The following is an 8662-nucleotide window of genomic DNA, read 5'->3' on the forward strand; positions in this document are numbered from 1 at the left end:
CAAGGACAGATATGTATTTGTATACTGTATGTATAAACTGTTATATGTGTAACAGTGTTTCCCCCACCCAATCGCAGATAGGGGCCATTACAGGGTGTATGGTGCATATACCTGCGGGCAACAGGAGGGCTGAGTTGTCCGCCGATGGTAGTGGGGACACAGGAACAGGCTTCTGGGGTTCATACTCCACATATCTCCTTAGCAGTGCAGCACCTCCATCTGCAGTAGACTCCAGGAACTGAAGGTGATTTCCCACGGTATAACTAATTACCTCTCCCCCCAGTAAGGTCACGCACCAGGCAGGAGGTATATTGCAAAACAGGAATAGATTTATTACTACACTCAGCAGTAACAGTTACTCAGCCGTCTTCTGCCGGATACAGTCTCAGATCAGCTATCACTGAAGATGGTCCCTGGACCGTCACTACAGTCTAAGGGCACCCGCAGCCTTCCTAGCTCTTCCCCACCTCCCTAGCAGCAGCAGAGGTATGTTCCACACTCACTCTCCCCCGGAAGGAAGAGCACATGGGAAGGCCCCAATCTCAGGCTCCCAGTTGTGTGACCTGCCTTCCTCAGAGGGGAAGGAACAACAACAACTTTAGGGCGGTCCTGCCCTTAAGTACAACCAGAAGACGGGCACCCCATTATCCCAGCTACAAAAGGATGTACCACCCTCTGCTGTCCCTCAAGTGCAGTACCAAAGGTGAGGGGGAAAACCCCATACCAACTACTGGCAACCTGATAGTACCAGGCTTTACTGCCAGCCCATTGGGAGAATAGTAGTCAGGGGGGTACCGTACTGCATATGTATAAAGGAAAATAGATATTTTGAAGATAAAGTTAACTTAGAAACATTTTATTCCTACTTGTATAATATTGTATACTTTTGAATACAGAAAAACCCGATTCATGTATCAATTATGAAAAACTTTCCCTAATTAAAAAAAAAGTTTTAAAAGAAAAAATGTGTGACAAATGAGTCCCAACTGAAAGCCCACCAACTGGGTGTGAAATCCAGACCAAAATGTGGGAATCCGGACCAGATTTCCATGCAGCCCAAGTATCCAAGCCAGGTGCTGCAATTACAGTAGGTTCCTTTAATAAACCAGATGGATCAGAGCTTCATTGAGACTGGTGTGGGGAGGATGTGTTACCTACAGCTACAAGAGTCAAGAAGGAAAAAACCTGTTTGGAAGAATTCATGGGGTCGGAGAAGCAATCTCTTTGCATACACAGCAGCAGTAAGCTGGTAGCGACTGGGGGATGTTTCCAGAAACTGGTTTAGCCGGGCCTGGCAGGGGAATTAGTTAGTTCTAGGCTGGTAAGGAAGACCAGCCGTAAAAATTCAATGAATACTCCAAGAGGGAGTTAGGCTTTTATTTTATATATAATTTTGTGTCTCTTAAAAGGCCAGTTGCCAATTTATGTTGCCTGTTAATAAAACCGTAAAAGTTATATTCCTGTATCCTGCTCATAACACCTACATTAGAAGCGCTGACCCATATAGAAAGCAATAACAGTGGGGACCCAGAGAGTCTGCCTGATCACAAATGTTAAAGCTACAGATTGTAAGGAATTGGGGGCCACGTCCCTTGCGGCGTGACCCCTCCTTACCCACTACCAGTACTGCAGCGGCTGCTGCCCCTGCCCCCCGTCGCTACCCATGCCGACACCCAGTGCATACCTTGAACTCTGCCGTCGCCATCTTGGATTCTGGCACTGGTGTTACAGACTCTCAGATGTGCTCCACTACTTCCTGGTCTCTCAGCCACTCACGAGCAGCTCCTCGACACGCCTCCGCCATGCCCCTTGTCCGGATTGGTCACTGTCACTTTAAATATCCTGCTTTGCCTTCACTTCCTTGCCGAGCATAGATCCTTATGGGATGTTACCTTTGTTTCTGCCACGAGCCCTGGCTTGTTCTGTCTGTTTTGTTCCAGTTCGTTGTACTCATCCAGTTTCCTCTAGACCTGCTGCTGCTACGCTGAGTTCCTGAGTTCCTGGTTCTTAGAGACCTGCTTACCTTTGCGCTGTACACAGGGTTACTAGTGCTGCCTGGCATTGTGCCCATTGCGGTCTATCTTCCCTCTCCTAGGCCGGTGCCATGGGTCGTGGATGCCACTCGCGCAAACTTCGTTCCCGACCTGCAGCGATTGCGCTGAAGCAAAATGACCAGCTTGATTTCCTGTTGCCGACTCCCTGCTTGGACTACGACTACCCGGATATCTCCTAACCCGACTCTGGCTCATCCAACGACTATGCTGTTATCTCCAGTCCTGAATCCGGCCTGTTTGACTATGAACTGCGCACTCCAGACAAGTCTGCGCGGGCTAAGGTCGGTGATTTCATAACCCAGCCTCAGCCCCGCGGTCCGGTCCTGGTTTGTGACGAGCACAATCGTGACACAGATGCAGTAAGACACTGTTTTTAACCAACATGCTGAAATCCGTAGAACCAAACTGTACAGTAAGGTATAGTATATGGCCCCAGGAGGATTAATGCAGTGGAGGTCTGTGACAGATTGTGAGGTCAGTTAGGAGTCCACACAGTAGCTCTTTGCCAAAATAAAGTATTTTATTTCCAGGACTGGGAAAACTATTTATCAAAGCACCTAGGCAATACAGTACAAAATAAAGTATTGTAAAGTCCTTATCTTTGTAGCAGGTAAGGGTCCCAGCTGTCTCCAGGCACTCTTTTGTTTTTGCAGGCTGTGAAGTCCTGTTGTTCACAGAAAGTCCCTTTGGGCAACTACTATCCTGTGTCCCTGAAGACTGCTCTGTGATGTAGGGTTTTGAGTCTCTGCTGTTTCCACGTAAATCCCTCTGGGAACAAGAAGCCGGGATCCTTGCAGACTTGGAGCTTAGTGCTGGATTTGAATCTAGCTGGTCCCAGGCAATCCTCCTGTGACCCTCCTCTCTTGTTGGTTCAGAAATACAGTACTTGACAGGCAGTAACTTCCTACCTTTTAAATCATGCTCAACAAGGAGTATATTTAAAACACCATAGCAGACCTGACAGCTAGGGTATGGTCTCCTTATCCTGGCAGAGTAGTTAACCCCTTCACTCGCTTCTGAATGGGACCACGCATTGTTAATCCTTCACTTGATGGGCCCACAGAGGAGATAAACTGATACAGCACTGTGCTTGGGGTCCAAAGTATCACATCGCGCTGTAAGCGGATCGCATTAGAAATAATGTACAATTGTATGCATTGTACAATAAAGTATTTAAGATTCCAGTAATTATGTTGTAAAGTATTCATAACTACGAAAATTGGGAGCCACGCTTGCATCGCGTTATAAGCAGATTCGCGTTGTAACGGACTGCGTTATAACGGGGTTGAGCTGTACTAGCCATGGGGAGGAGCTGCACGGCTGTCTCTGTCCCTGTCTTCGTGTGCAGTGCACATCAGCTCTGAAGGTAAGAAGCAGTCTGTCAATCCTCCTGGGTGACATAGATGCCAAAATATGGGACTCTACATTATGAGGAGGAACACTATATGATCATGTTCTGTAATTTGCATCATCAAAGGGGCTGGACAGGCCATTTAAATCTGTCTGGCCCCCTTGATAACATAAATGACCGAATATGGTCCTATAGTATTTCCCCTTATGATGTAGAGACCCATATTCGATAATCTTTGTAATAAAGGGGATATACAAACTGGAGACTGCATCATACCTTCAGAGCTGCTGTGTACTGTACATGGAGACAGAGGCGCAGCTCCTCCACAAGATTATTCTCCGTTTCTCTCATCTTGATGGCCCAACAGGATTAACTCTGCATGGGATCCAATTCAGAAATGGGGGCCCTGCATCTTTAATCTTTTACAGACCACTTAATGCTTTCGGGGGTTACTACATCTGTAATACATATAATTTTCTGAAAATCCTGATTCTATTAGATAGAGCTGTGAAGTACTGTATTGTGCATTCATGTTTTTTGCTAATGGTGCCAGGCTTCCAGCCATTACAGTTGAAAATAATGATATAAAAAAAAGGCACAAATTTAAACCACGTGAAAATGTATTAAATAAGATAATCAGTGAAGTGAATAATTAAATTAGTGTAATATATGTAGCTCCCTTTCCCCCATGTCTAGTTAACTATGTGTGGTGCTTTACCTGAGTGGCTTACAGGAGGCCTGATCCTCCACCGCTGGGAGCCTGCGGTGATCATGTCTATTTTATAACAGCGCCTCCACCTGGGAGGGATCCAAGCGCAGTTGGATAACCCCCTTCCCAGGAACACACAGAAAAGAATAAATACACACACACACAGTGGTATAACGACTTATCTTTACTGATAGCATTCAACTCTATATTGTAACAGTATACACCATGTACCCAATACATGAGTATGTGTGTGGCCGTTGGTGCACGTAGATGAGGATACCTTCTCGGGAACTCCAATACCCTGGTACCGCCGAATGACACAAGATTTTGGTTACGGCACCAAACCTTTACCCTATCATCCACATCTCGGACGCAGTAGACAGGGAGGACCGGCATCTGTGACTCTACCTCAAAGACCCCATTGCACCAACTGTCAGCCAGCTTGTGTTTGCCAGGGATCCCTAGATTGCACAGGAGAATAGCTTCTCTGGGCTGTAGTTCCGACAGCGGATCTTGTGGTCATGTCGTCGCTTGTTGCAGGCGTTTAGATGTGCTGAGGCCGTTTCCGCCAACTGATAGGCAGGGTGCAGGCTATCCTGAAGTCTCTTTACATATTGTTAGTGTGTTGTGTTTGGTACCCCATCAGTAGATATGCAGAGCCGGATGTCAACAGGTAGCCGTGCCTCTCGCCCGAACATCAGGGTTTGAACCCTGTGGACTCGTGCCTATTGCAGTCGTAAGTGTGCACTATCGCTTCAACATGCTTGCTCCACAGCCTTCTGGAAGCCCTGTAGGGTGCCGAGCATGTCGAGTAGGGTTCAGTTGAACCTCTCCGGCAGAGCATCTCCCTCAGGATGATAAGGAGTCGTTCTGGACTTTTCAATATGAAGAAGTGTCACGGGAGACCAGGAATTTACACTTTTATACCGGGATAATATCACTGAGCAAAAACAAGAAGTAAAACATATTGCGATTTATACCTTTGAAACAGACGTACACACAAATAAATTACAATTATGCAGAAGAAAACACACTTACTGGGGGATCTGGGCTAAAAAAAGCTAACCTTTCATAACTCAGATAGTTCATAAAACAAAGTTTGCAGTTGATCACTTGTCCCGAAATGTTCTGGAACTCAAATCGGCATGAAGTTCCTCACGCCACCGATGGATAAGCTCCGGAGCGTTTAAATAGTTTGACAACGAGTAAGTCCCAAACCTACTAGAACTCAAATCGGCATGTAGTTTCAGCCGTGACTGCTACATTAGATTTGTAGAACATGGCCACAAAAAGATAGGACTTATAAAATATTTGAGCTCAAAATTCTTGATGCCGGCTTGCTTCTATTTCTCCAAGAACATCTTTTGGTGATTTTTGAATTTGCCGCTGCTGTCTTGGCGCTTAGAATCTCTTGACCTGATTGGCTGCTGGGTTTCTTATAGGATTTTAGTCCCATTCACAGAATACCTCAACCAATCAGAGCGTGGGAATGTTTTTACCAGCCTATCAGCGATTTGCCGATACCCTGAAGCTGGGCAGGCACGGGTTTCAATTCTGCAAAGGACATACGCCAACTTGGAACCTCTGCCACTTAGCATATTGAACCCACCCGCTGGGCAGGCTCCTCAGAGTCTGGGGCCGGGCAAATGGTTGCTGGATACCCCTTATTCATGCTAGGACGTGGGTACTCGAATATAACTCCGGTAAGCCCCCCGGACAAACACCTTGGCATCTCTGAGACTCTCAAGTCTGGGACCCGAGCAGACTCAGTGGCATCAAGCCTGGTGGCCATCTGGTCTCTCGGAACCAGGGACTTGGAAATTCCCCAGCTTATATACAGTGCATAAAACATATATACTTTTATACACCATGTTAATAAAATCACACAAAATTCTTCTAAGTCCCTCATTGTAAGGTTCGTAAACTTATAATACACCGGGGACCACCTCGGACAGCCGTCTGTGACTGGAAACAGTGTTGCTCTACCTGGGGAGACAACCACGCCCTAGGCTGTTGGAATTTGATCTAATGACGTACGAGTGCTCGGAAAATGAAGAAAGAGACACAGAGAGTGTGATTCTGATTCTTCATCCCAACTTTTTTACAGAAAAGCAATGCTATTTATACAGGAAAATAAAGTGTTAATTAGTGGCGTAAATTAGAGGCGTAACAACATTAGCATATGACTAAATAACAGCCTAGCTGGGAATTTTCCACTAATACACATTATCTATAACCTTGGTTGCTGTAAGCAAAACTTTGCGGCCAAGCCGATTCCAAGAAAACACCGTAGTGGTGTCCAGACAACAGAACAGTGCAATTTTTCTGACAATAACTAGCGAAAGCTGAGGAAACGGCTGCATGTTTGGAGGTCGTTTCTTGCGTACATATATCACTTAGTTCAGGGAAAAAGTTCAGACAGACAAGATGGAGGATATTTTTAACCCTTTCACTCGTCCCCTAGGATTTACTGAAAATAAGTGCACGTTCATTTTCAGAGCCCCTAGACCTTCCTATAAGAGGTTTACTAAAAAGTTGCTTCAAATAACACTTAGGTTAAGTTTCAGAGTTGCTTCTATTGTACCGAAGCTGGACTTAGAAATAATTTCACTCTCGGAACCTTATGGATGGCTGGAGACACTAACCCCTATACCGGGTCCGGGCGTTCTGGGCATACAGTATACTGGGGGGACGCCCACTAAACTAGGGACCCCTGACTATACCGGGATACGCGTATCCCTATGCCCCCTTTTACCTTTCTGGTCTGTGCTGAATCAGGGCATCCTGGTGGTTAGCCGCGTAACTTCTTTCCAGGGAGGACTTTGTCCGGAGGTCTGTGTCTACACGTACCCGGGAATCTGACTCAACTCCCGGATACATTTCTGGGGTGGCCAGCAACTCTGGACCCCGACTAACTAGACACAATCCAACAACACTTTTACAGCATAATCCACCCTGAAACTCATAGCCTGAGAATCTCCACTGGTTAGCACTCCTGGAAAGGCAAAAACACATCAATTCTTTGTCATACAATTACATTAATTGCCGGTACAATACACAGGTTGAAGATCTGACACTCTAAACCCTGAAACAGGGCTCAGAGGTAACCAGCCGGGCATAATAACTTTATTGATGGCCTGGTTATCCCTTCACTGTCACAAGCAGCTTCAGCAACTCCTGGATGTGCTTGCTTTTGAAGTCCTGCCCTTGATCCGAGTGTATGCGATTCGGTAGCCCGTAGTGTACGAAGTACCTCTCCTGTAGGACCTTAGCCACTGTGAGGGCCTTCTGAGCCTTGATAGGGAAACCATGGGCGTACTGCGTATAGTGGTCGGTCACCACCAGCACGTTGCTGATGCTTTTAGAGTCAAGCTCTATGCACAAGAAGTCCATGCAGACTAGATCCAGGGGACCAGAGCTTTTCAGATGGCCCATTGGGGCTGCACGTGTGGGCAGAGTCTTCCTCTGGATGCACCTCAGGCACCTCCGGCAATGATGTTCTACAGTCTAACATTTTTGGCCAGAAGAATCAGCACCTCATTGGTTCAAATGTCTTATCTACCCCCAGATGTCCGTGGTCGTCGTGCAGGGATCTTAGGACATGATACTGCAGGTTTCTGGGCAGAACCAACTGTCTCCTGTTAGGGTGATGGTGGTTGGGGACGATCCTGTAGAGGAGGCCACGCTCTATATGGAACTTGTCCCGCTCTCTCATAATGACGATGACCATGTCGGTGGTGGCACGCTTCACAATTGAGGGGTTGTCTTGTTGGATGGCCTGACATATAGCTCCAGCCACTGAGTCACGCATATGGTACTGTACCAATTCCTTCTATCCTATGATTGTGTCCTGGGTGATTGCCATGCCTTCTGGATGACAGTACACAGCGGGAGTACCTTAGATTGACATCCCAATGAGTCAGCTACTCTTAATTCTGAGAATGCCGCCTTGTCCTGCACTATGGCAGCCGTTGAACGCATGGCCCAAATCCCAGGTCCAGGGATTTCTTCCCAAGGGCTGTCGTCGGAAGTTACACTCAGTCGCTTTCTTCTGGGCAGAGCATCGGCTCCGACATTTAGGGGCCCCAGCTTATACTGGAGAGTGCTGATAGTTGGATAGTGCCGCCAACCCCCTGTGGCCGATGGCATCTAGCTTGGCAGAGGTTAGGATATACGTCAATGGGTTATTGTCGGTCCTTACCTCGAACAAGACTCCATACAAGTAGTCGTGAAGCTTGGCGACTACCGCAAACTTGAGTGTGAGGAACTCAAGCTTGTGGATGGGGTAGTTTTGTGCCAATGGTTTCAAGCTTCGGCTCACATACGCCATAGGGTGGAGGCCAGCAGGGTATTTTTGATGGAGTACTGCTCCCAATCAACTGAAACTTGCATCCAGATGTACACTGGCGACACACTTTATTCGAGCTCGGCTAGTCCCACGAATTCGGGTATACCCGGGTGTATTGAGGTTTGTGACTGTTTTCTGCCCGAGTGCATTGGGTTATTTTCCAGGCAGGGATTGAAGCATTTTATTCCCGCTGGCTGCAA

The sequence above is a fragment of the Ascaphus truei genome, chromosome 1 (genome assembly GCF_040206685.1).
Source record: "Ascaphus truei isolate aAscTru1 chromosome 1, aAscTru1.hap1, whole genome shotgun sequence".
In the NCBI taxonomy this organism is placed as follows: domain Eukaryota; kingdom Metazoa; phylum Chordata; class Amphibia; order Anura; family Ascaphidae; genus Ascaphus; species Ascaphus truei.